Source organism: Bidens hawaiensis, unplaced genomic scaffold (genome assembly GCF_021521415.1).
Source record: "Bidens hawaiensis isolate Kalapana, Puna unplaced genomic scaffold, B.hawaiensis_p1.1 tig00000904_1, whole genome shotgun sequence".
Taxonomy (NCBI): domain Eukaryota; kingdom Viridiplantae; phylum Streptophyta; class Magnoliopsida; order Asterales; family Asteraceae; genus Bidens; species Bidens hawaiensis.
In genome coordinates, this window is record NW_027491052.1 from 423,459 (window position 1) to 450,589 (window position 27,131).

The following is a 27,131-nucleotide window of genomic DNA, read 5'->3' on the forward strand; positions in this document are numbered from 1 at the left end:
CCCTTCAAGCCGAAAACACCGGTGGACGCCACTCACCAAAAGCGTCACGGAGATATTTGCCACCGAAAAACTCCCATGGCCAAAAGCTCCAATGATTCGGCAACGACCTAATGCGGATCAGAGCAAATCCTGTGACTTCCACGGGACAAAGGGTCACAGTACAGAGGAGTGTACATCCTTGAAGGATATTGTTGAAACATTCGTCAAGGATGGAAGACTTGCACACCTTGTGGCATCAATCAAGAATGGAGGGGAATGATAACCGGTATAAAGGCAACGAACGAAAGCCCGTTGACATCAGCATCCACATGGTTCATGGCAACATCAGAGGAAGAAAAAGACGGAACGACGGAACCATGCGAATGGAAGGAAGCTGAGGTGCGCTTCCCGCGAGTGCTAGGAGGACCCAGCAAGGAAGGCCCTATCGTCATCAAAAGCCAGCTGGGGCATTACATAACTTCCCGCACTCTTGCTGACAACGGCGCCTCGTCAACGGTTATGTATAGGCAGTTCTTCGACAAGCTAGACGACGAAGACAAAGAACGCCTGGAAACGGTTTACGCCTCAATGGAAGGGTTCGACGGCAACACAAACACACCCCTGGGTATCCTATCTTTCCCCGTCATTCTCACAGACGGAAAATACTCCCGCACAGAAGACGTGGACTTCGTCGTAATGAGGAAGCCACATCACACATACGACATTCTCTTCGGGAGAGACGGGATGGCAAGATTCAACGCCGTGGTATCTTCAGTCCATGGCATGATGGGATGGCCAACTGCTGAGGGTGTAGCGATGATCACCGGCATCCCCCAGGTATGCATCGCATCCGTCTAATCTAAACCCAAACCAAAGATGGCTAAACCAACCATCACCGAACCAGAAAAATGGGCCCTCAATGGCAAATACCCTGACCAGGCTGTTACAATTGGCCCAACAATTGCTGATCCTACGCGCACCTTACTCAAACGCTTACTACAGAGAAACGCTGACATCTTCGCGTGGACACCAGCTGACATGACTGGTGTACCTCGAAGTAAAGCAGAGCATAAGCTCAACTGTGACCCGACTTTTACGCCAGTCATACAAAAGCGCAGAGTAATGGGGGCGGAACAGGCTAACGCGTGTAGAACCCAAGTCAAGGAACTCCTTGACGCGGGCATCGTACGCGTTAGTAAATATCAAACATGGGTTGCAAATCCCGTTATGGTACCGAAGGCTAACAAACAATGGCGCATGTGTATAGATTTCAAAGATTTAAACAAAGCATGCCCCAAAGATTGTTACCCGTTACCCGAAATTGACCTCAAAGTGAATTCATTAGCACCGTTTCGCCTTAAATGCTTCCTTGACGCATATAAGGGGTATCATCAAATCCACATGGCTGTAGATGATCAGGACAAAACCGCATTTCGGACGCCCGATGGCACATTTTGTTATCAAATGATGCCATTCGGACTTAAGAATGCAGGGTCCACATATCAACGCCTGATGGACAAAGAGTTTCATGCCCAAATTGGGAGAAACTTGGAAGTCTACATGGATGATTTGGTCATCAAAAGCCCTGAGCCAGAAGCGATGTTGAAAGACATCGAATAAACTTTCAACACGCTCAGGAAGATAAACATGAAACTCAACCCGAGCAAGTGTTCCTTTGGGATGGAAGAAGGGAAGTTCTTGGGAGTCATTGTTACTAAAGATGGCTTCAGAGCGAACCCTGAAAAGGTCGAAGCCATTATCAAAATGGAATCACCTACTACCAAAAAGCAAGCCCAGACACTGAACGGACGCCTAGTCGCACTTAACCGCTTTTTGTCAAACCATGCGGATAGGTCGTTCCCATTCGTGTCAACATTAAGAAAACGTTTAAAGAAAACGCACTTCCGCTGGACACCAGAAGCGGAAGCAGCTTTTCAGGAAATTCGGTCACGCTTGATCGAACTCCCAACGCTCACGGCACCAGAAGCGGGGGAGGAATTAATCATATATCTTTCTGCCACAGAGAGAGCAACAGGGGCAGTCCTTCTAGTAGAGCGGAAAGGTATCCAGATGCCTATTTACTATGTTAGCCGTGTCCTAACAGACGTAGAAACCCGGTACTCCACCCTGGAAAAATTAGTCTTAGCACTTGTACAAGTTTCACGTAGACTAAGACGATATTTCCAGGGTCACCCAATCACCATTCTCACCAACTTCAAACTCGCAAACGTTCTAGGCAAACCCGAATTATCGGGACGTCTAGCCAAATGGGCAATCGAGTTGGGGGAATATGCGATAAAGTACAAGCCAAGACCAGCTATGAAAGGCCAGGTCCTGGCCGACTTTATTGCAGAAGTCCCCGCTTCGCGGGAGAAAGAGTGCCAGGAGGAGGCTCAACCCTCCCCAGCACAGGACATCATTGATGTCTGGTGACTCTACACTGATGGAGCAGCCAGCAACGAGGGTTCGGGCGCAGGGTTGAAATTAACCAACCCAGCAGGCCAAGAATACACTTACGCTATTCGGCTGGATTTTCCAAGTACGAATAACGAAGCCGAGTATGAAGCATTCTTGGCAGGGCTGAGAATTGCGCGTAAAATGGGAGTGAAATACTTGGAAGCCCACGTGGATTCCATGTTAGTAGCCAACCAGATAAACGGAACGTACACGGCCGTGAACGACACAATGGCCCTGTACCTCGCACAAGCAAAAACCCTTATGCGCGATTTTAATGATTGTAAAGTCATACACGTCAAGCGTAGCGAAAACAAATCTGCGGATGCGTTAAGAAAGCTTGCATCATTAGCCTTCACCCATTTGGGAAAGTACATCCGCATTGAACTCCTTGAAGCACCATCAGTCCCGCACAAGGAAATTTGTGTCATCCAAACCGGTACAGAAACGTGGATGACACCAATAATAAATTACCTTGCAGCGGGTATACTACCAGAATCAAAAACACAGGCAAGAAAAATACGTTGTAAAGCATTAAACTATCAACTCATCGATGACATCCTTTACAGACGTAACTTTCTTGGCCCACTCTTAAGATGCGTGGGCAACCAAGATGCCGACTACCTCCTAAGGGAAGTACACGAAGGCATCTGTGGAGTACACGCAGGTCCACACGCTGTTGTAGCTAAGCTAAACAACGCGGGATACTTTTGGCCGGGGATGCATACGGATGCGCTGGTATACATCTGAAAGTGTAGGTCTTGCCAGCTCTACGCACCCAACACTCATCGCCCGAAGAATGAACTTGTTCCAGTCACCTCTTCATGGCCATTTCAGAAGTGGGCCATCGATGTGAGGCCCATTTCCTACAGCAGCAGGAAACGTTCAGTTCCTAGTGGTAGCCATCGATTACTTCACCAAGTGGATAGAAGCAAAACCCTTAGCCCAAACAACCGCAAAACATATTAAAAAATTTATTTGGGAATTTATTATTTGTCGTTTTGGACTTCCACAGACTTTGGTGAGTGATAACGGCACCAACTTTGCTGACAAGAAGCTACAAAAGTGGCTAGAAGAACTTCAAATCACCCACACATTTACCTCAGTGGCACACCCGCAAGGTAACGGTGAGGTGGAAAGAGCAAATAAAAGCATCATCGAAGGCATAAAGAAAAGACTCCTGAAACACAGATCCGGCTGGGTAGACGAAGTTCCACACGTCCTTTGGGCAAACAGAACGCTGAAAAAGGCCAGTACGGGAGAAACCCCGTTCAGCCTCACTTATGGCACTGAAGCCATGGTCCCAGTCGAAATTGGTTTGCCCTCACCAAGGGTCTTGATTCAGCCAGAAGACAATGATGCGGAAAGACGGTTAGACCTTATGCTAACCGAGGAACGCAGAGACTTAGCCGCAGCGCGTGAAGAAAACTACAAGCGACAAATGCAAAAGTACTACAACACGCGGGTAAAACTCTGCAACTTCAATGTAGGAGACTACATATTGCGTAACAACGAGGCTTCAAACCAAGAGCGCCCAGGATAACTGGCACCGGTCTGGGAAGGACCGTACATTATCAAAGAAGTTTTGGGAAAAGAATCGCACCGGCTCGAAAGGCTCGATGGCACTCCTATCCCAAGAACATGAAACGGAGCTCAATTACGCAAATGTTACATGTAGATCAATTCCAAACTTGTAAAGAAAAGGCCTAGAGCCACTTCTAATGGAAATGATTCTCCTTTCACATTGTGTTGATAGCCTTACCTTTATACTTATGAACTTCCCACGCTGATATGCCGGTATTCACCGCATAAATATGGAAAGAAGTAAGTCGTTGCGTGTGGAAGGCGGCAAAACCCGCATAAACACATAAAACGGTAAAAATTTCTAAGGAAAACCTTCACGCAGGTCAGCTATAGGTGAAGTTTGGTCATCCCAATAAATGAAAGTGACGGTCCTACCCGCACAATCATGATAGAGGAAACTGAACATTGACCTATTGGCAACCGCGCGTCGAAAGGTTAACTTATTCAAAACACTTAGAAAATTTCAAAGGAAAAGATGAGGAAAACTTCCACGCAGGTCAGATATGGGTAAAGTTTAGCCATCCTACTAAGTGAAAGTGACGGTCTTATCCGCACAATCACGAAAGAGGAAGCAAAACTTTAACTTATTATCTGCCACGTTGAAAAGTTAACTTATCTAAGTACTAAAGAAATTGCTAAGTTAAAACAAAATATGAGCTAAATAAACAAGGCAAGGCATTAACAAATAATTTTTATTCCATCAACATTCAAACATTACAAGAATTGCTGGGTACATACCCGCATACAAGATTAGAAGTCTACAAACATAAAAATCTACTCTAATGGTGGAAAGGATCTAAAGTATCAAGCTTCAGGACCACTCCCACTTGGACCCGCACCATCAGTAGAGTGTGGCGGTTCAAGGAAAGCTTTGAGGATAGCTAGCCCATCATCAGCAGCAGCAATCTCGTTTACCTTCTCCACCACCGGATGCGGGAAGGCGGCATACTGATTCACTGCTTGGTCATACGCAGCTTCAGTATCCACATTGTAGAGGGAAGTTGGAAGGCAGAATGCCTTGTTCAACAAACCCTAGACCAAGCAGGAAGCCAGCCTTTTCCCCATCCTCATGAGAAGCGTTGAGGGCTGCGCTCATCGCATCGTCATATGATGTGTTCGTGAACACCCGATGCACAACCTACAAAACAGAAGTATATCAAAAACTCTTCTAAGGAAAAGCGTAAAGAAATTGTGAAACTGCGCATACCTGAGACAACGCTTCTCGGAGAAGCCATTCCTTGGTAACCAGAGCCTCCTGGAGGGCAGCTTGAGCTTCATTACGGGCGCGTTCGGCTTCGTTCTTTGTAAGGTTGGCAAGCAACACATCTTTGGCTGCAGCCTCTTCGACGCCCTTTAGCTTACGCTCAGTGTGGTCAAGCACCCCCCTCTGGTCCAAGATTTCTTGGAGCTTCTTGGCATCTTCCATGGCCAAGGCATCATGAGCCTGCTGGAGCCTCTCTAATTTGGCTTTAAGTTCCTCATTCTCGATGCGTAGAGGCTCAGCAGCAGCTTCAGCCTTGGTGGCCCTCTCGGTTGCGTTCCGTGCAGTTTCTTTAGCCAACCGAAGCTGTTCATTAACAGCTTGGGCGGCCTTGGAACGGGCCTCGAGACGAGCCTGAACTTCAACCTCGAGGGCCTTGAAGGCCTTCTCCTTCTCCGCAGCAACGGCGGAGAGCCTCCTGTTCTCCTCCCGGACAGCTCGCGCCTGAGCTACTTCTTGGATACGAGCTGCCTTTAACTTGTCGTTTTCACGACAAAGCAGCTCGACGCGCGGCTGCATCCGGGCTACAAGAATGCGGAGATCATTTGTCAACCTACCCTCCTGGTAGCTTGACATTGCTTCCCCCAGCGCCCCACTTGGGGCGGCGTGGCCGCCCACTTGACGCATTCCACAGGCGTCCGAAGGGTTGTTCCTCGGCGGATGTTCCATCGTGGAACATACACTTCAATGGAATCCAACACTGCAAAAGCAAAAAGCAGTTAGGAAAAGATGATAAAAAATATATATATATATATATATAAAAGGCCAAAATAACCCTACGCACCTGTAGGGTCGACGACAGGCCTATAGCCGCCAAACCCATCACCCGAACCTAACGGATATCCATCCAAGAGGTCAGGCAGATGGGAAGGAGGTAAAGATTGGCTTGACGCCCCAACCCCGGACGTACCTGAAGGACCGGCCGTAGTCGCCGACGCCGGAGGAGGCATGGTGGAGGCTGCCGCGGTGGAGACCAACGGAGGTGAACTCACAACCGTGGCCGCGGCTGCGGAAGAACCCGCAAGAGAAATCACCGCCGGCTCAGTGATGGATTCTGTAAAAATGGCACTGACGGCCAGCGGGGATAATGTTACAGCTGGAACAGTTGGCTCAACGGGATGAGCAACTGAACCAGTACTGCAAGCAGGCGTAGCCGCCTGGGTCATCGCCTCGGGTAGGTTGACCAAACCTACCTTCATGGGTCCAGAGCTGCTCCATCCCGCTCCACTCTGGAATGCCATAGCATCCACGCCTGCACGAAGACGATATATAAGTATAATAGCGGAAAGATATGAAGTTAAAGTTATGTACACTTACGGGTCCTTTTGAGCTTGAAGGTGCGAACAGGCGGGGAAGAACCCGATGGAGCCGGCCTCTTCGTACCGGTCACCGTCGTCGTCCTGGGCTGCTCGGAGGTGACAACCGTTTCAACCTCCGGAGCAGTGGTATCAACACCACCTGGGTTCCCCGCCGCCTCTTCACTCTCGGTCTCCGACTCTGACCGGTTCACCTGGTCGGCGGTGGAGGCTACCTTCGCCTTGCCCTTCCCACCAGCAGCCTTCTTCTTCCGCGCAAGAAAAGGACCATCTGCGGATTCCACATCAGAAGATGACAAGATTAGAGGAATTCCGGCAGAGGTTTCAACATTCAGAGGGCGAGGGTTAAATAGTCTTTTACCTGGCCGCGTGGCGCTCAGTATTTCGTGGCCTGGCGGGTAGGCCTCCACAAGCCGATCCGCAGTCTGCGCAAGGATGGGCAACTCATTCTCGTCAAGAGCGCGAGTACCCAACCGAGCGGGACCGTCAGCTTCCCGCGGATGCAGGAGGGACTGCAAGTCATTTCCCTCTGAAATAAAAAGAAAAACAGTTAGAAAAAACCTTAAATCAACAAAGAAGACGGAGCATACCGTAAGGGATAAAGTTCAAACCGTATTCAAGTACGATGGGAATCTGCGACGCATCCGCCCCAGCATCCTTCCACACCCTGCTCATACCGAGCATCACCATCCCGGACTCCGGAAAGCGGTAAACCGGAGTCTGGATCCGGGAAATCTTGGAGAACCATTCCGCCTCATGGTAGTTGGAGGCGTGAAGGCTGGCGAGAGCTCTCCCGTTCTTAAATGTCATCGCTATAGGGACGACACGGGCAGAGATGTAAAAGAACTCCCGCTTCCAAGACCGAAGACTGCGCTCGGTAGCGCAGATCTTCAAACCCTTGATCCGGGTGACCAGGGTGTACCAGCCTTGGATGCACCTCCAGGAGTAGAAGGTCATCAGGCGGTCGACGTGGGGGTCCACGCCAAGAATGAGGCACACCCACTCAAAATGGCGGATCTTGGCGATCGCCATTGGGTGTACCTCCGTCAGGTGCACACCGTGTCTATCCAGAACACGGTATACAAACTTCGTCAATGGGAACCTAAGATTCCCATAGACGAAGAAGGCGGCATATACCCCTATTTTGCCCTTGGGGGCATCGTACACCGTCTGGTGTGGCTCCGGAAACTCAGGCTCGAACGGCTCGAGCATGAACTTCCGGACGATGTACCGGTAAAGCTCGATGGGAAGAGCACACTGGCATTCGCCAGCGGTGCTCTTATCGTCCTTATCGGACGTAGACGTCGGGTTCTCGACATACAAGTCAGACTCCTCGACGATAGCTTCTGGATCATGAGTAGACGACATGTTTTGGAGGTAAAGAACGATTTCAGGAGAATGCTCGACAAAAAGTGTTCGCCTGAAATCGCTTAGAAGGAGAAGAGAGAAGTGAAAGTATGGATTACCAAGGACCCTCTCCCCCTTTATATACTCATCGCAATGAATGCGATGAATTTAATGCGGAGGAGAGAGAAAAGAGCTGGTGCAATGAAACTATGACACGTGGAAAAAGCAAGCTGGCAACAGCTGTTGACGGGACGCGCGCCGTAAAATCCGCACCCACGCGCCCAAAAAATTGCGCCCACGCGCCTGAAAAAGCGTCTGGAATGACCATGTACTGTCACGTTGCCATAACTTCCTGCACGTCCTGAAACTGTCAGAAGAAACCGTCAGACGACGTTTCAACAGTTTGGACTGTTCTTATCCTTTCACCAACTCTTCGAATTTCAAAAAGATTCAAAAGTAAGCGGGACTATACCCCTTACCTTGGCAACCAAGTAACTATAAGACATGTGCGAGTACAGTGTCAAGGCAAAACCCTTCACATACTTAGCACCCGCAAGGAATTGAAGTCAGGAATACCTTGGAAGTAAAGTAACTATAAGACGAGTGCGGGTACAGTGTCAAGGCGAAACCCTTCACATACCTAGCACTCCGCAGGGAATTGAAACCAAGAAGGATCTTCTGGGTCATACTTGCGGAAACGGGAGTAACATCCCCGCATAGCGGGAACGTCGAGAACTAGATTGTTTGAAGCTCCAAGATGGAATTGGTTGTTTTAACATAATTGATCACTATGTTCAAAACTACCAAAACCTCATGGAGAATCTACACAAGTGGAACTCAACGCTCCTGACTTGCGAGGAGGTTACACACCTACCTGCATCAGACCCAAAGATCAAGCAGAAAAGTCGGGAATTTCTGCGTGACATTAGGGAAACCGCGGGAAGAATCCCCACGGACAACCTTAAAACTAAATCCTTTTTCAAAACCCCTTGATTAAGTCCAAAGTTCACCTCACTTATTAACAATTCATGAGAAGAACATTGGACTGGGGGGACTTGAAGAGGTAGGTCCCAGCAGAGCCCAGTTGGACCCGCAAGACTCACCTTGAAGAGGGACGTTTGCGCAAGGACCAACTGGTTCCGCAGGACCCACCATGCTCAGAGAAGACCTTACGCGCAGTACGCCAGCTGTTCACGCAGGGAAAACCTCCCAAGGTGAAGTACCCCGCCTGTCCCCGCAGCTGCGGATACAAGCCATCAGGGAAGGCTACCCGCACTAATAGCAAGGCTACACGCACAAGGCACACTCAATAATTCAGTGTCACCTGAAGGAATGAGCAAGGCAGGAATACTCCCGCCCAAATAAGCCAGTCCGTATGCTTCTGGAAGATCTTTTGTACTATACCTGCCAAGGTATGGACAAAATAGACAAGATCTGACCAAAGCAGCCCATGAACCAATCACAGGGTGACAGCTCACCGACAAACAGTATGAGGAGCATGCTCTAGTACTGTTTGTCACTATTAGCCGCTGCCTACTCACCAACCCTTGTCGTGGCACGCACATAGCCTGCAGTTGGTGGAAAAGGAATAGTACACAGCCGGCCTGGTCACTATCAGCCGCTGCCTACCCACCAACCAGCATGGCACGTGCGTAGCCCGTAGTTGGTAGAACAGGAATATTATACAGCTGGCTGTACCTGCTTGGAAACCTACCTTCGGCTATAAATACTCCAACACCTTGGAACGGTAGGATCATCTTGTATTTTACCTTCACTAGCTATTTCTCTCAATATACACTTATATTCAGAGCAATCTAGTCTGATTCTCACGCCGGAGGGTGGTCACAAGGAGGAACCCCCCCCCCTTCTCAGTGACGAGCTCACGGTGTCTGTTTTGCAGGTCATCTGAAGAACATCTTTCTTTGCCGGACCTAACCCTCGTGGGAAACATTACTTAACCCTCAGATTATCCGTAATCTGCCCAGGGTCGATTAGTGTTTCTTCAAGTAGCTATGTAAATGTTTGTTGTCAAATTCCACTATTCAAGTGCTTTAAATATATGAGTAGTGTTTTTATATTTTTTTTTCTTATTTTTCAAAAGCGTTATTAGAACTTATGATGAAGCCGCAATTAATTGCAATAGGATGGATGCTATGCCAAATTTTTATTACAATTTTTATGTAAATGTTCTCTACTGCGCCTGTAACATTTGTTTTTTGTTTTTATCATAACTATACGTAAAGATGATTTATATCATTATTAAAATATTTTTGAGTCAGTCTCAAATTAAACTCGGAATGTTAGTATAACACCATTACCACATCATTGGATTATAATCTATGTTTCAGCTTTGAGGAGAGGCAAAGTATAATGCTATTTGACCCGTACGGGTAAAATAAAAATAAATTTTGTGAACATGTATATATTTCATACCACCAAAACTGTAAGTTATAAAGGTGATGGACCTGGATATTCTCTAGAATCTCTAGAATTTGAGGTTTTCCTGTAAAAGAAAATGCAAAAATAACATTTTATAGGCCTTTTGGTTAAAACGTGCGTGTAATGCTCAATGCTATAAACTTGATTGGTTTATGTTGTAAAATTTCGTTCTTGTATATGAAATACGTCATTTATGTCATAGGAAGTATCTACACATTTATGAGTTTATCGTTTTAATTTTCCAACCCATGTGATACACCGGTTTCTAACCTAGTGGAGTAATGGAGAAACAAAAGGTTTTATTTGGGCCAAGGAGAATCGGAAACGAGGAATTTAAAATAGAATTGGACTTCAATTTAACCAAGTATAGAATGAGCTAGTTTAATTGGGTTGGGGTCTCATGTGGGCTATGCATCAAGCTTGTAAAAGCCCAAAAGTTGGAATTAAGAAAAGGTGAGTGCGCGGTTTTGAAAGAGCGGAACACAAGATTTTTTATGGCAGTTAGGGCGGTGGGGTGGGCAGCGGGGTAGTGCGCCACCACCACCACCACCTTTCTCATTTTGCTTTTCGATTAGCGACTCCGGGCATAATTACTCAATGATGTTGAGTAGAATCTAGCCGTTCAATGGCTAGTATTTGATCGTTTGAAATTTAATTATTTACCTTTTGGTTTTTTTCATTGTAAATAAACTCATACTCACTAGCTATTATTTTTCTACATAATATTCTAAAAAATTTATATACTATTTTGCTCTCTATATTAGGGTTTCACTTCTTGCCGGAAATGTGTGGCAAATTCCAATGCAAAATTTTGTGTCATAAATTTTGCATAGCAATCCAGTCCATTCTCTAGTGGTGACTACTTTGCTTTCTACGAGATGAATATAAACTTAAACTTGTACATTCTGCCCGACAATCACGATGCATCTTATTATCTTATTAATTGTGTAATGTTAGTGGATGTTTTACAATGATTGTGTGATTACATAGTTTGTTATCATTAACTTATAATGTGTTTGTTGCATATTGTATATTGATTTCTTGATAAATTTATTAGACTGATTATGCTAGTTAGATTGGATTCATTTAGGTTATATGATGATCGTTAACCTGGTCTGAAACCTGGCACGTAATAGATGAACAAATCAAGTAAATTGTTAAAACGTGTGAGCTACCTATAGGAAAGGCCTGAATAAAAGAATTAAGAAACTAGTTAGGGTTTTCTGTGAACCTACTATTATTTGATCATAAACCGCATGTTATCTGGTTGTAAACTTAGAGTCATTAATCAGTAAAAGTATAGTTAAGAAACCCTAAGTCATAAGAAATTAGTAATAAAACTAGCTTCTTAATTTAGTTGGTTTGTGTATCAATAACATAGGTCTCCCGAATTCATATGATTAACCTTATTCAACTCTAGTCTATTAACACTCTCTGGTCTTTTAACAATCACACCTTTTTTCAATAAAATAATTTTGAACAATTTCTTAGCGATTCCATCCAAAGCATTTCATAAACTATAGGGATTTAGAAGTTTGTGTTTTCATAAATTTTCTAAGTTACATTTATTTTAAGTCTTCTATATTTTCAAAACCTTTTCTTATATACAACAGCTAAAAACTAGTAGGTTAATTGTTGAACTAGATTTATGTTAAATAAATACTGTGTGCTGGAATTTATTTTTGGTATATTACCATTTATGTATTATATGTTGGTTATCTTGTATTAGAACGTTAACGATGAACCGGGCTTGTGTTTAACACAATTCCCTTAAAAAGATTCGTGGTCAATACCCACGGTACGGTGGTTCGGAAACAGCCACAGCGTGCTGCCGGACTTGACGACTTGCCTGAAACGAAATAAAAATAATGCTGCAGAGAAGTAGAGAGTGTCGTGTTTGTTTGGTGTGTCTTAAACAGCAGCATATGGTCTGGTTTTATATTTGTAGTCACAAAACCATAACAGTATTCAAACTGATCAATGACCATTAAAGTGTAATAATCCTGAATAATGGTCATTAGTGTAGCAGATAAAACTGAAAATAATAATTATAATAATAATAATCAATAACAGAATAATGATGATTAATAATTATTGGCCAACAATTACGAATTCTCAAAAACAAATGCAAAATTGCCTCACGCGGGCGCGGGTTTCGGAGCTGCATTCGTGTCAACGGGACGTGCGACCACGCATGAGTTTGAAGGATTTTAGTCCAGAAACCCAATTTTGCACACCCTGCGCGCAGGTAGGAGTTGTAGTAAAACACATCACAAAGCTTCAAATGAGTAGTAAATGTTGCACCTTATAAACCACTATTCATTTTGTTCCCAAACTAATGTGGGACAAGTTTACCACTTCCATTTTAAGACATTCATTCACACACACATTTACCCAAACTTCCAACAATCCCCCACATGAATGGAGGTCAAAACAACATTATTCCGATTAGATTTCAGCAGTTGAATCTTGCATACAATAGGTAGATGTTACTCTTTGAACTTTTGCTTATGAAGCGCACTTAGCCCACTGACTTTGAGTAGACAGCGATGTCTTTGAACTCATCTGTCGTTTGTGTAGATGACAATACACTTCACACAAGACTCTCCCTGACAAAGTCAAGTCCTCATAGTTATGTTCGGTCATGAACATGAGCCTAGTTCTGCGAGAGCCATTAAGCATTGTGCCCCAACAATACTCTTCGAAGCGACCCCACTTCTCTCTCACATAGGTGATTCACCATGTATGGTTACCTTAGTCGAATCATTTAAAGCCATAGGCTTAGCCTCACAATTGTCACTTTTAGGAATGGACTAGGAAGTTTACCAACCATGTAGTAAACTACCTTTTAAATACATAGGGTTACCCCCCCCCCCCCCCCACAGTGACCTCATTAATTCATAAAATTAGGTTTTCCTATTGAACTCAATTCTTAGGTACCGAAGCAACCGAATCACACAGTTCCAATGAACTAAACTTGGGTCTCTCGTGTATATACCTAGTTTGCTCATAGCATATACTAAGTCTGGTCTAGTATAACTCATAAGATATATCAAGCTGGCGATAATTCTTGTGTATTCCAACTGGTTAATGGGTTCACCTCTATTCTTAGCTAGATGCTGACTTGTGTCAATTGAAGTTCTAGCTACATTAGATTCATTCGTATTAAACTTCTCAAGAATTTTGTTCACGTAATGGCTTGACTTAAAACAAGTACACTTTGGGTTCGTGTGATTTTAACTCCCAAAATCACATCCACAAAACCCATGTCTTTCATGTCAAATATTGCCTTTAGCATGTTCTTTGTGGACGTTATAATTTTGTCATCACTTCCAGCAATGAGCATATCATCTATGTATAGACACAGAATGACATATGCATCTGATGTGTCCTTCACATATACACATTTGTCACATTCATTTATTTTGAACCTGGCATCAAGCATGAAATGATTAAACTTTTGATGCCATTGTTTTGGAGCTTGTTTCAATCCATACAAAGATTTTACAAGTTTACAAACTTTCTTTTCTTGCCCAATGGCTATGAAACCTTCAGGTTGTTCCATGTAAATCTCTTCCTCCAGATTTCCATTCAAGAAAGCTGTTTTCACATCCATTTGGTGAACTTCCAAATTTCTAATGGCAGCAATGGCAAGCACCAACCTGATGGAGGTTATTCATGTAACTGGCGAATATGTATCAAAGTAATCTAAACCTTCTCATTGTTTATATCCTTTGATTACCAACCTTGCCTTGTACTTATCGATGGTGCCATCTGGTTTCATCTTTTCTTGAAGATCCATCGATATCCTAGTGGTTTATATCCTTGAGGAAGATCCACTAGTTCCCATGTATGATTTCGTAAGATAGAATCTATCTCACCTTTGATGGCCTCCCTCCATTGAGGTCATTCTGAGGAACTCACCGCTTGTTGGTACGTTTGAGGTTCCTCTTCTACCATGTAGGTAAGGAAGTCAGAGCCGAAGGATTTTTAAGTCCTTTGACGTTTACTCTTTCTAATTTCAACTTCCTCTATCTCAGACTGTTCTCGAGGTTCCTCTCTTGCACTCTCGTTTTCTAGAACAATTTCCTCAACCGGTCTATAACAACTCGGTTTTCCTTTACCCAAGCATGGGAACATATGTTCAAACCTTGATGCATCCTTTGATTCTATTAGGGTGTCATTGTTTATTAAAGGGTTCCTGGAATCATGCACAAGAAAACAAAATGCACCACCAGGATGAGTGTATCCTATAAATATACAATTCGCTGATTTGGGTCCTATTAGTTGTCGTTTTGATGGTGTTACTACTACCTTGGCTAGGCATCCCCATACTCGTAAGTATTTATATGATGGTTTATTTCTCGTCCATAATTCGTATGGAGTTACATCTTTCTTCTTATTGGGTATCATGTTTTAGACATAATTCGCCGATATGATTGCTTCCCCCCACATGTCTTGGCTTATACCAGAACTTTTATCATCATGGAATTCATCATTTCTTTCAAAGTGTGGTTCTTGCGTTCCGCTATGCCATTTGATTGAGGGGAGTATGGAGGCGTGGGGTCATGTATGATTCCATCTCTTTCACACAAATCAACAAAAGGTGAAACATATTCACCTCCTCGATCACTCCTTACTCTTTTGATTTTCTGATTTTGTTGATTCTCAACTTCGGCTTTGAACAATATAAACTTATCTATAGCCTCACCCTTACTCTTAAGTAGGTACACAAAGCAATACCTTGTACTATCATCAATAAACGTGATGAAGTACTTACTCCCACCATGAGTAGGAATTGCTTTTAGATCATACACATCAGTGTGGATCATCTCGAGGGGTTCGATGAATCGTTCAATCTTTTTGAATGACGATCTTGTTTGTTTTGCTTCGACACAAGTTTCACATTTATTATTTGAGTCAATATCGAATGTTGGTATACAATTAAGTTTAGTCATACGTCGAATGGAATTAAAATTAACATGACCTAGTCTACCATGAAAACATTAGAAGACTCAAGCAAGTAAGCAGAACTAGTAGTGTTCTCATTCATTCCATTAAAAACGGTTACATACCATTGAGGGCATAGCCCTTACCAACATACAAACCATTTTTGGTCAACGCGACCTTATATGACTCAATAACCATTTTGAAACCAAACTTGTTCAACTGCCACCCCGACACAAAGTTCTTACGAATTTCTGGAACATACAACACATTAGACAAAGTGAGTTCCTTTCCTGAAGTCATCTTCAAGACCACATTCCCCTCGCCTTTGACTTCGGTCGTGGTGGGGTTTCTTATAAAAACCTTTTCTCCATTTGTCACCTCTTTGAAAGTGTTAAGTGGCTTTTTTTAAAGCACACATGACAGGTAGCCCCGGTATCAACCCACCAATCCTTGTTATTTTGCCCAACCAAGTTAACTTCGATGACCATAATCTAGAGGTCCGTGACCACAGCAACAAGGTTATCAACCTCATAAACCATATTCACTTGTCGAGCATTTTCATTCTTTGGAAGCTTACACTCATTGGCCAGATAGCCTTGCTTTCCACAATTGTAACAAGTTCCTTGGAACTTCTTCTTCATCCCAATTCTCCTCTTAGGACCAAGGTTGGATCATTTCCCATGATTCTTCTTTCCACCGTTTTTATTACCCATTGAAGATTGACCATGTTCAACAATATTGGCCTTTGCCATTCCAGGACTATCAATCCTTTTTAGTGCAATTTTGTTATCTTCTTCTATACGAAGACGAATGATAAGATCTTCAATGGTCATCTCCTTTCGCTTATGCTTGAGATAGTTCTTGAAATCAACCCAACTTGGTGGTAGCTTTTCAATCATAGCCGTAACTCGGAATGTCTCGCTAAGCGACATTCCTTCCGCATGAACATCATGAAGAATAACTTGCAACTCTTGGACTTGGCTCATGACAGTTTTTGAGTCTATCATTTTAAAGTCTATGAACTTAGCCACTAAGAAGTTTTTAGCACCGGCATCTTCTGTTTTGTATTATCGGTCCAAGACTCCCATAATTCTTTAGCAGTCTTGGCCTTGCAATACACATTGTACAGTGCATCCACCATACCATTCAAAACATAATTCCGGCACAAGAAATCCGAATGATACCAAGCCTGAACCACGCTCACCGAATGAGCATCCATTTCCCCTTCATCAACATCGGGAACGGCTTTAGTCAAGAACCTCGCTAGGTTCAACGTGGTCAGATAAAAGAACAACTTTTGCTGCCACTGTTTGAAATTCACGCCGGTGAATTTTTCCGGTTTCTCAGCATGAGAAACAACTGCATTAAGCAGCGGTGCAACCAAACCGGTTGTGATAGCAACAGCAGAAGTAAAGATCGCGGAAACGGCAGTGATCATGGGCTGGGATTCCATTCTGAAACAAAATACATAGGAACAATTAGTAATATGTTTAAGTTTGTTGGCTATCCTGCATTAGAACCTGAAACAATAATATAGAAATAATAAACGTTACGGTGAACCGGGCTTGTGTTTAACACAATTCCCTTAAACAGATTCGTGATCTGCACCCAGGGTACACCGGTTCGAAAACAGCCACAGCGTGCTGCCGGACTATAATGATTTTAAGGTTTAAGTCAATTCCCTTAATATGCTGATTTTAAGGTTTAAGTCAAGTTGGGTTGGTTTGATCCGGTAAAACTATAATGAAGCATGGTAAAACATTTCGTGACTTTTAAGTGTGTGTCCCATTAGATCATAATAACCAAAATTGTGTTCGTTCTTATCTTTCCAAGTAATTATTATGGGCATGGATTTAAGTGGACAACAATATCGATAATTGACCAGATCTAGCAAAGTATATGTGTGCTGAAAAATGTCTCTTGATTAATCCTAGAACGATTTGATCCCAATTTTGTCTAAAGTGTAAAGTTGAGTATTTTAGAAGTATAATTTTGTGTTTTGTTTTGTTTTTGTTTTATTTCTATTTCTTTTAAGACTCTGGAGTTGAAGCGAGCATTTTATGGGAATCGGTTTCACTCAAAGCGGAACGGATTAATTCTTCCTGGCAGCCCATTTGGCTTTCATAGTTTGATTGCATGCATCTGGCCCACTAAAATTTTGTTTGAATTCTGGCCCAAACCAGTTGAGATTCCAAGAGTTAAGTACTCCTAGGATGCGTTTTCGGCAATCACTTTTCAAAATCTCTTCAGCTGTAAACATTGTTCCTTGCAATCACATGTTTTTAATTAAAGTTTGAGTTGTGAGCACTCTAGAAACTCATTCTGAACCACATGTTTTTAATTAAAGCTTAAATATTGTGTTTCACAATTAAAGTTAATAAAAATGTAAAGATAAAAATAACATTTTATCACTCCTGAAAATATATGTAAAAGTTAGTAAAAAATATTTAAAAAATAGCAATTTTTTTATTATTTTTCGATGTTTTATATTAAATGTAACAACATATACACATATGTAAAAAATCGATGTTGCATAGGGTTTTCACGGGTTTTCTCAACTCAAATGGGTTTTCATTTTATACATTGCCTATATATATATATAGGGTTTGGATCAAATACAAATTAAATTGACATACTAACTATGAGAATCATGTAAAATAATTATATATACAAGTAGAGAAATTATCTACTCATAGTGTAACTACATAATTACACTACTTGTATATATAATTACTTTACTTAGTTATCACAGTTAGCAAATTAATTTAATTTGTATGTTAACTTTTATATATACATATATATATATATACATATATATATATATACATATATATATATATATATATATTAAAACACCACCTAACCATTTTTTTTAAAACACACAAACAAATCTTCTCTATACTCTTTAGCAAATATTCATAAATTTTTATCAAATTAACCAACCAAGATGCATCCATACAACCCTTTAGGCTTTGGTTTTGCCCAACTCCCGGCAAACTAATTCGAATAATCCACAACCTAACACCACCAAATCGATGCAACCGAACTCGCAACACCCATACCCAGCAGGTATTAATTTTGACACCAACTTGATGACATACATGCATATGTTATGTGCCGCTTTTCATAACCCGAGAATGATGGCCGGCCCCTATAATCTGAGCATGATGGTTGTTGTTCATCAAACGAGCGTGATGGCTGGTTCTTAACCGAGGAAAACGAGTATGAGCTACTTGCTCGGGCGTGGCTCTCGATATAGGAAGATCCCTATTGTGGCAAGTGTTTAATATTATTTTTATTCTTTTCTTTTTTTTTATAGTTTTAATGCTGGTATTAAATTAGTAGTAATATAGTTTTTAACATTTTGTTTTTTTAGCGAACTTTCAAATGACCGGCATTTTTCGACCAAAGTTATGGAACCCTTTCATAACCTTGCATGCAAGGGAGTATACCATGAAAAAGATTCAATATTGTAAAAAATGGACCAATATAAACAGTAAATGCCAATTTCTTTAAACAGTTTACTCTCGAAATAAAAAGGCGTGGGGTAGTGGTGCTGATGATGCGAAGGTCATTGAAAAGACGTTAATAGAGTTTTAATCCATCAAAGGGAACTTTCTATACTTGAATTGATGGAATCGTATGAATGATCAGCCTAAGTAGGGCCTTGTAACCGACGTTTAATCAAAAGTCATGGGGCAAAAAGGTCTGAAACCTCATCTTCTATTTTTCCAGAAGCGTCGACGTCTGATGCTCAAAACATCAACTTAAATGATCATGAATTCGAGCATGTCGATGAGGACGTTTTCAAGATGCCTCGACCTGGAGGCAGAAGGAGCAAGGGAAAGGGGAAAGGGATGAGGGTGTCGGCGGTGACGGGTGCGAGTGCCGACATGACAAATCAATTTGAGGAAATGAACTATTGTCTCCAAGGCATACAAGACCTTGGGTATGAACATCTTCAAGTCCATAAGGAAGTCGTCAGCGTCCTTGTAGCGAAGCAAATAGACTCGGATCTCGAAGCTTTAAGGAGAGAGCTTCCCAAAACTAATCCGAAAATCGAGCGTCTAACCAAATACTGAATAAATGAAATTTTAAAAAAATACAACCTTGAATAATTTTTATTTGGTTTAAATAGTTTTATGTTTTCTTCTTAGTATTTTTTTTGTTTATTGTAGTTTTTTTTAATTTTACTATCTTTTTTAATTAAATGTAGTTTTTTTTTTAATTTTAATGTACTTTTTTTATTTAATAAAATAATTTGTTTAATTTTTATTAAAGTGAAAAATAGAAAAAATATAGTTGACTTGTAATTGGATAATGATTGATGATGAGTTTTTGGTAGAATTTTGACTACACCACTTTATTGCAAAACTTTGAAAATCTTACTAGACGTCACGTGACGAAAAACAACCAGGAGTGTAGAGTTTTGACTATGCATGGTCTTATGAGATATAGCATGACGGAATATAATAGTTGATGACTTTTACACTGCATTCTTGGGTTTAAAATACTAGAAAAAGAAATGACAAAATTGAATAGGGGAAGAAAGGAAAAGAAATTATATACTTAAAAGTCATTCTTGAATTAGAGAAAAAAAAGACAGTGTTGCATTCTTGAGTTAGATCGTAGGAAAGGATAGAAAAAAATTGTAACTTTACAATTATGTCCTTATAGCAACAGACCATATTTGGCTGGAAAAGAGAATTGAGATGAGGTAAATTAGTATTGTAATGAGTTATAAACTTTTCCTTTACAACCAGACCATATTTGGCTAAAATGTTTTGAAAGAAAAAAAGACATAACTTTTCTTTTCATTCTCTTTTTTTTTCTTTAAAAAAAAACCCCTTAGAAATAAAAAAAGTAAAATTTTCTCATTTTTATTTTCTAAACTCTTAAATAAAAAATTTAAGAACGCAGTGTTAACGTGTTGTGTATTATTATTATTATTTTATTATTATTATTATTATTATTGTTTTCGTACTGACACTTATCATGTGTGTAGTTAAAAACTCTCCAATTAATTAAATATAAATATTTTATGGTTGAAGTGTTGGCTTTGATCAAGTTGTCTTTTTATATATACATATCTATTTTGTCATGCGTTTATACATTTGAAAATTGAAAGTAGCTACAAAGAAATTTTACTTTTCTGGTTTTCTAACTTAAATAATATATTTATACGTCAGGAACATAAGTTATTCATTTATGTTACGATAGATATAATTTGACACTTTTCACGTGTAATTAAAAACTAATCTTGGTAAGGTAATTACTAACATAAAAAAATATGTATTTATTAAACAAATTTCATTATCACACGTTGGCCTCCCAAATTACATATGAACATAATATGTTTATGGTTGAAGTGTTCATTAAAAGTGTCTAATAATAATATGATTGATAATTATTCAACACGTCCTTTTGTGGTGGAAAGAGTCAGGCATGGGCGGGTACCAGTACCCGCGGCTGTACCGGACTACCGATGACTACATCAATCGAGATGGATCGGGACGGAAGAAAAAACCAACCCGATCAGGTATTTTAAACCGCTACCGTTATTCTTTTTGAAAGGTTGGCTAACCAAAATTATTACCATTTGAATTTTGAAAAAAATAAAAAATAAAAAATAAAAAATCATATTAAACAACAAATTGATATATTAATAAACATAATAAAGAAAAAATTTCTTAATGACACAAATAATAACAAATATTATAGTAATTAATTCTTGAGTTTAGACCTCCAAACTCTTCTTTGCCTTGTTTAAACCCTCCCACAACGTAGTTTCGAATTCACAATTTAATTAACATTTTCATCTTCAAAATTTGTAATCATGTTTTTAATCATCATCCTCCTTGTCATCCTATTTGTATCTGTTGGTAGGTTTTTAAAAAGCAAATCTTCAAGCTACCAACACTCATTACCACCTGGGCCAACTCCTTTGCCGTTTTTGGGATGCGCCATCCAAATGCTACTAAATAAACCAACTTTCCGATGGATCCATAAGCTCATGGACCAGTTTAACACACCAATCCTTTGCATCCGGCTAGGACCATCAACCCATGTCGTAGCGGTTTCCTCGCCGGATATAGCATGTGAGTTCCTCAAGAAACAAGATGACATATTCATTTCAAGGCCTGATGTCTTGTCAGCCTATTTGTCAAGTGGCGGATATCTCACCGCAATCTTGTCCCCCTTTGGAGAACAATGGAGGAAGATGAAAAGAATTATAAGTCGGGAGATGCTTTCACCGCCAATACTGAAATGGCTCCAACCTAAACGTGACGAAGAAGCGGATCAATTGCTCAAGTACATATGTAACCAGATAAAGAAACAAGATGACATCGTTGGAGGGGCGTTAATAAATGTTCGTGTTGTGAGCCAACATTTCTGTGGAAATTTAGTAAGGAATATGATTTTTGGGACAAGATTCTTTGGGCAGGGAATGGATGATGGAGGGCCAGGTGAAGAAGAAACTGAATATATGGCTGCACATTTTACCATCATGAGGCATCTTTATGCATTTTGCATCTCTGATTACTTCCCATGATTAAGAGGGAAGACCGACTTTGATGGCCAAGAAAGGATTATGAGGACGGCAATTGAAATTGTTCGAAAGTATCAGGATCCATTGATAGATGAACGGATTCAAATGTGGAACAATGGAGTTAGAAAAGAAAAATGTGATGTGCTTGATATTCTTATTAAACACGAAAATCCGAAGCTTATGCCAGAGGAGATTAAAGCCAAAATTATTGTAAGTACACCATCCGTTACTATATATTTTCACATGTGCAACACTAAGAATTCATGATTTTTCTCATTACAAGTTGAAGTGTTAAGATTCTAATAAATATGAAATATGGTCGGATAATTACAGTATGAATATATGATCATTAATACTAGATACATGAATAACATGAATAATAATAAAATAATACTAATGGTAACAATTGAACATGTCGTACTTCATGAAGCTTAGACCGAAGAATGTCAAAACATCCAACTAACAACCCTTGTATTGTAGGATCTACATCTCTTTAATATAGTAGCCGTCAGTTGTTCCAATTGAGCTAGTGTTCAGTGAACCGAAACTAGTGTGAGATTGGATAGAGGTTGCAGCCGTGGTTGCAGGATTGTGAGCATATATGCTATAGTTTGATTGTTAATTTTTGGGTTAGAGTGGTAGAGTTCCTAGTTTCCCATTAATAGTTCAAGTTTTAACACCTAAATAAATATAAATAAATATGAAGGCGTTAACTTACAAGACGGTCAGCGACGGATTAATAAATTCTTAGGGTTTTTGTTTATTGCTAAAGATTAAATTTCTTTCGGTCTAGTTTGCCGAGGCAAATCGAGTCACACAATAAAACACAAAACTAAATGAATTTAAATATATAATAAAAATACGGTAATTGTTATTATACATACAAGAAGACATACAATATTTCAATTGTCGCTCTATAGAGCTTTTCATATTTAGAAACATTATCATTACATCAAACAAAAACATTTTTAAACAACTATTTTCAATAAAATAAATACAAATATCATTTAATGATATATGTTAAATGATATTTAATGTAATGATATTTTTGATTAAAAAAAATTATTTCTAGGGATAGCGGTTATTGCCTATTTGTCTTCTATTTCAATGTAAAATATATATATATATATTATTTAAGGATATATCTTAACAATTCGAACTTAAAAGACATTTTTTATTATATATATATATATATATAGATTTTGATTGAACTTTAGTTTTTTTTTATTTGAGTTTTTCTTTAATATCTATATATATTCATACGATAAGAGTGTTTTTTACACACACACAATATATATATATATATAATACATAATTTAAACATTCAAAGCCTTTATGAAATAAAATAGAGCTTATTATAAATAAAGTGATAAAAATCAATACTCATTCGATATAACCCAATAAGAAAGCCTAAAAGAAGCTCAAAACAAAAACAAGAAAAGCATTTATAAAACATTACAAAAAGAAAAAAAAAAGATTGACCAAAATATAATAGAGAACACGTCATTTACATTAGTCTTAACTCTCAGGTGTTATCCTTTGAAAAAAAAAACATATTGGTCATCATTTACGATACTTGTTTGTTTTACTTTTCATCTACTATGGCTAACTTTTAAGTTAAGCAATTGTGTGTGCAATAAAGTTGTAGCTTCCTCGTCATAATATAGCAATTTAATATATCAATATCATCATAAATAATCAACATTGGAATAATTAGATTAAGAATATTAGCGTAAATCGAAGTGACCCTGAATTCATTAGGTAAATGATTATCTGAGGAAGCAGGACCTAAATAACCACCATTTTCACATTAACTGTTACCGTTACCGTTTCTACAACTCTTGAACCATCCGCACAACGTCAACAAATTTAGAAAACCAACTACATTTATTTAAAAGGATTGTTTTAATCCAACGTTTAGTCTATTATCCTCTTCATTTTAACAACTCAACAGTAAAAGGTGTGGTGTCAAAATTTCTATCATCTCGGAATTAAATCGGCAACACAGTTAGAAAAAGAAAACAAATTAATGGGGCGCGGGCTGTATCACCTAGGTTTACCAAGGATATAATGATTAGAATAATCGAAATACTAACATATACAAGATAAATCACAAATAATAGATAAATGAATAACAAGATAATGATAAACTAAACATAGTAGATACATGAATAACAAGAATAAAAGTAACATATACTAATGATAATCATCGGCTACGTGATAAGAATCGGATAACAAAAACCAATCATACTGTTTTATTTTGAACAAGTTGTTTTCTCTAGGGTGTGTGGCTTGGCTTATTGGCTTTACATATTTCAATTATGTTTGCATCAAATTTCTCTTCTAAAGTTATCTTTATCTATTGTCAAATATAAGGACATAATGGTGGCCACAATTGATAATCCATCTAATGCTGTAGAATGGATAATCGGTGAGATGATTAATGAACCTGTGATCCTAAAAAGAGCCGTCGAGGAGTTGGATCATGTAGTAGGTCACCAAAAGTTAGTTGAAGAGCATCATATACCCCAGCTGAATTACATAAAAGCATGCATCAAGGAAGCTTTCAGGCTGCACCCATTTTCATCTTTTCTCCCACCCCATGTTTCAACAATAGATACTATGGTGGCTGGTTACTTCATACCCAAGGGTAGCCATGTTATTATAAGTCGATATGGTTTGGGAAGTAATCCAAATGTATGGGATGATCCAATGAAGTTTAAACCAGATCGACATCTATGTGGGGAAGGAAAACAAGTGGTTCTTTCAAATGATATCCTAAGAATGATATCATTTAGCATAGGAAAACGTGGTTGTCCTGGAATAATATTAGGCACAAGCATGAGTACAATGTTGTTAGCAAGAATGGTCCAAGGGTTTGCATGGGAGGCACCAGGAAATGAGCGGTCCATTGAGCTTTGTTGAAAATTACTATGATATGTGGTTGGCTAAACCACTTTTGGCAATTGCTAAGCCACGACTTCCTCGACACATGTACCCTATATATTAACGAGAAGACGTGAGGGTTTTATGCAGATACATGTATAACTACTTTATTTTAAGCATTCGCTAATTAATCCTTTTGTCCACAAATATCATAAGAGAATCATCGTCTCATTATGTATCCCATAATGTGTATTTTAAACCTTTATGTACTTTAGTAAATTTGATATTGCTTTTCTTTTGTCTTTGTGATATTTATAACTTATAATTTTCTTATATTATATATATATATAGGCGCACACACACACACAAACACACTAGGTTTTATCCCCGTATTACGGGGGTTGTTTTACATTATTTGTTTCTAATATTTATATATTTTTTGGATTTTAGTTTATTTAATGTTAGAAAGTTAATAACATACTTAGGGTTTGATGATAAAAGGGTTTAATAAATAAATGAGATGTTATAACCCGGTTTAAAAGCTATATGGGTTTGATGAGTCACATGACCCGCTTATTTTTTTACTATGTAAATGTTTCTTAATTGTAAATAATATTTATTTTAAAAATAAATTGGATATTAATTTTTAGTATATCCTTATTTTAAAGGATTTTCATATCAAATATTTGGTAAAATTAATTTTTAATTTAATGAGATATTATAACCCATTTAAACGCTATTTGGGTTTGGTGAGACCCATATCTGTGAATTCGGGTCAAATGCACGAGAAGTTTTCATTTACAAATAAAGCAATCTGGTGGTTTGAGAAAATATTAGGAACAACCAAAGAGCTTTTAAATGTTTCGTTTATATATATATATATATATATATATATATATATATATATATATATATATATATATAAGATTGGGATCGTGTGAGAACAATTTGAAAATCGAGAACTTTAAGAAGCGTCTTGAACCATTTCAAACCCCATATAAAACAAAAAAAAACAGAAAAAAAAACTATAACAGTTATCTTGCATCCTAGTTTAAAAAAAATCACAGTTTTATGCACCTATGTACATACATGATATTCTTTATACGCAATGTGCACTATCATTTTCTTCTCAATTTACATAATTTATTAATTTGTATACATACATACGTACGTACGTTATACATACATACATACATACGTACTTACGTACATACATTATCATTTTTCCTATCTAATAACATAATTTGTTACTTTTTTTAATTTGTACATATTGGCAAAATACTTATTTTTAAATTCTAAACACGTATATATATGTATATAGGAGAAGTATAGTTTGAAACCCTCTTGAGTTGAGAAAACCCGTGAAAGCCCTATGTAACATCGTTTTTTTTGTTACATTTAATATATGTTGTAACATTTAATACAAAACATCGAAAACATAAAAAAAATGTTTTGCTATTTTTTTATACTTTTTTAGTAATTTTTATATATGTTTTCAGGAGAGAGAAAATATAAATAAACTTTTGCATTTTTTTATTAACTTTAATTGTGCACCACAAGATTTAATCTTTAATTAAAAACATATGATTGAGAATGGGTTTCTAAAGTTTTCACCACTTAAGTGAGTTTTTATTCTAACCTAACCCTACACACACACAAACACACACACGTACACACATTATTTTTTCTATATACACATATGTATTAACAAATTATGTAAATACAAAGGAAAATTATAATGTACATATATGTACAAATATGATAAGTGATAATATACTATGTATGCATAATGTAATTGGAGATTAAACGTTCATATACATATATGTACAGAATAAACCCGATGGTTACAACGAATTTTTTTAACGAGGGATGCTAGATAAACAATTTGGTATTTTTAATTTTAACATTAACTATTGTTTTATAACTTTTTATATGTTTTTGAAGAGTTTTTATTAGTGGTTCAAAATGGTTATCAATTTCAAAAAATTCTCTTAAGATCTTTACCCCACACACATAGTATGAATATATTAAAAACTCTTATGAGTTATAGAAACCTTGAAAACCCATTAATAATCGTTGATCTAACTTAATCGATGGACTAGATTTAAAGAAGGGTATTTGGATGAAAGAGGTATTAAAATAATAGTGTAAAGGACAATTGGACATTGAAAATATATTCTCTCTCTTTCCTCCTGAAGCATACCTTCTTGGATTATTGTTTCAATCAAATTCAAAAACCCTCTCTATCAAATTATCTCTTTGTCTCTCACTCAAGAACTCTCTAAAATTGTAGTCAGTGGTTACTACACCATAACTGCATGGCTGGCAAACCATCAGAAGAAGCATGAATAGAAAATAAGAAGCC

At 38.9% G+C, this 27,131-nt stretch overlaps 1 pseudogene; it reads left to right on the forward strand.

The window, feature by feature from the left end:
* The first annotated feature begins 21,286 nt into the window (after positions 1–21,286).
* LOC143545181 (valine N-monooxygenase 1-like) lies at positions 21,287–24,890 on the forward strand (annotated as a pseudogene).
* Positions 24,891–27,131: the final 2,241 nt, after the last annotated feature.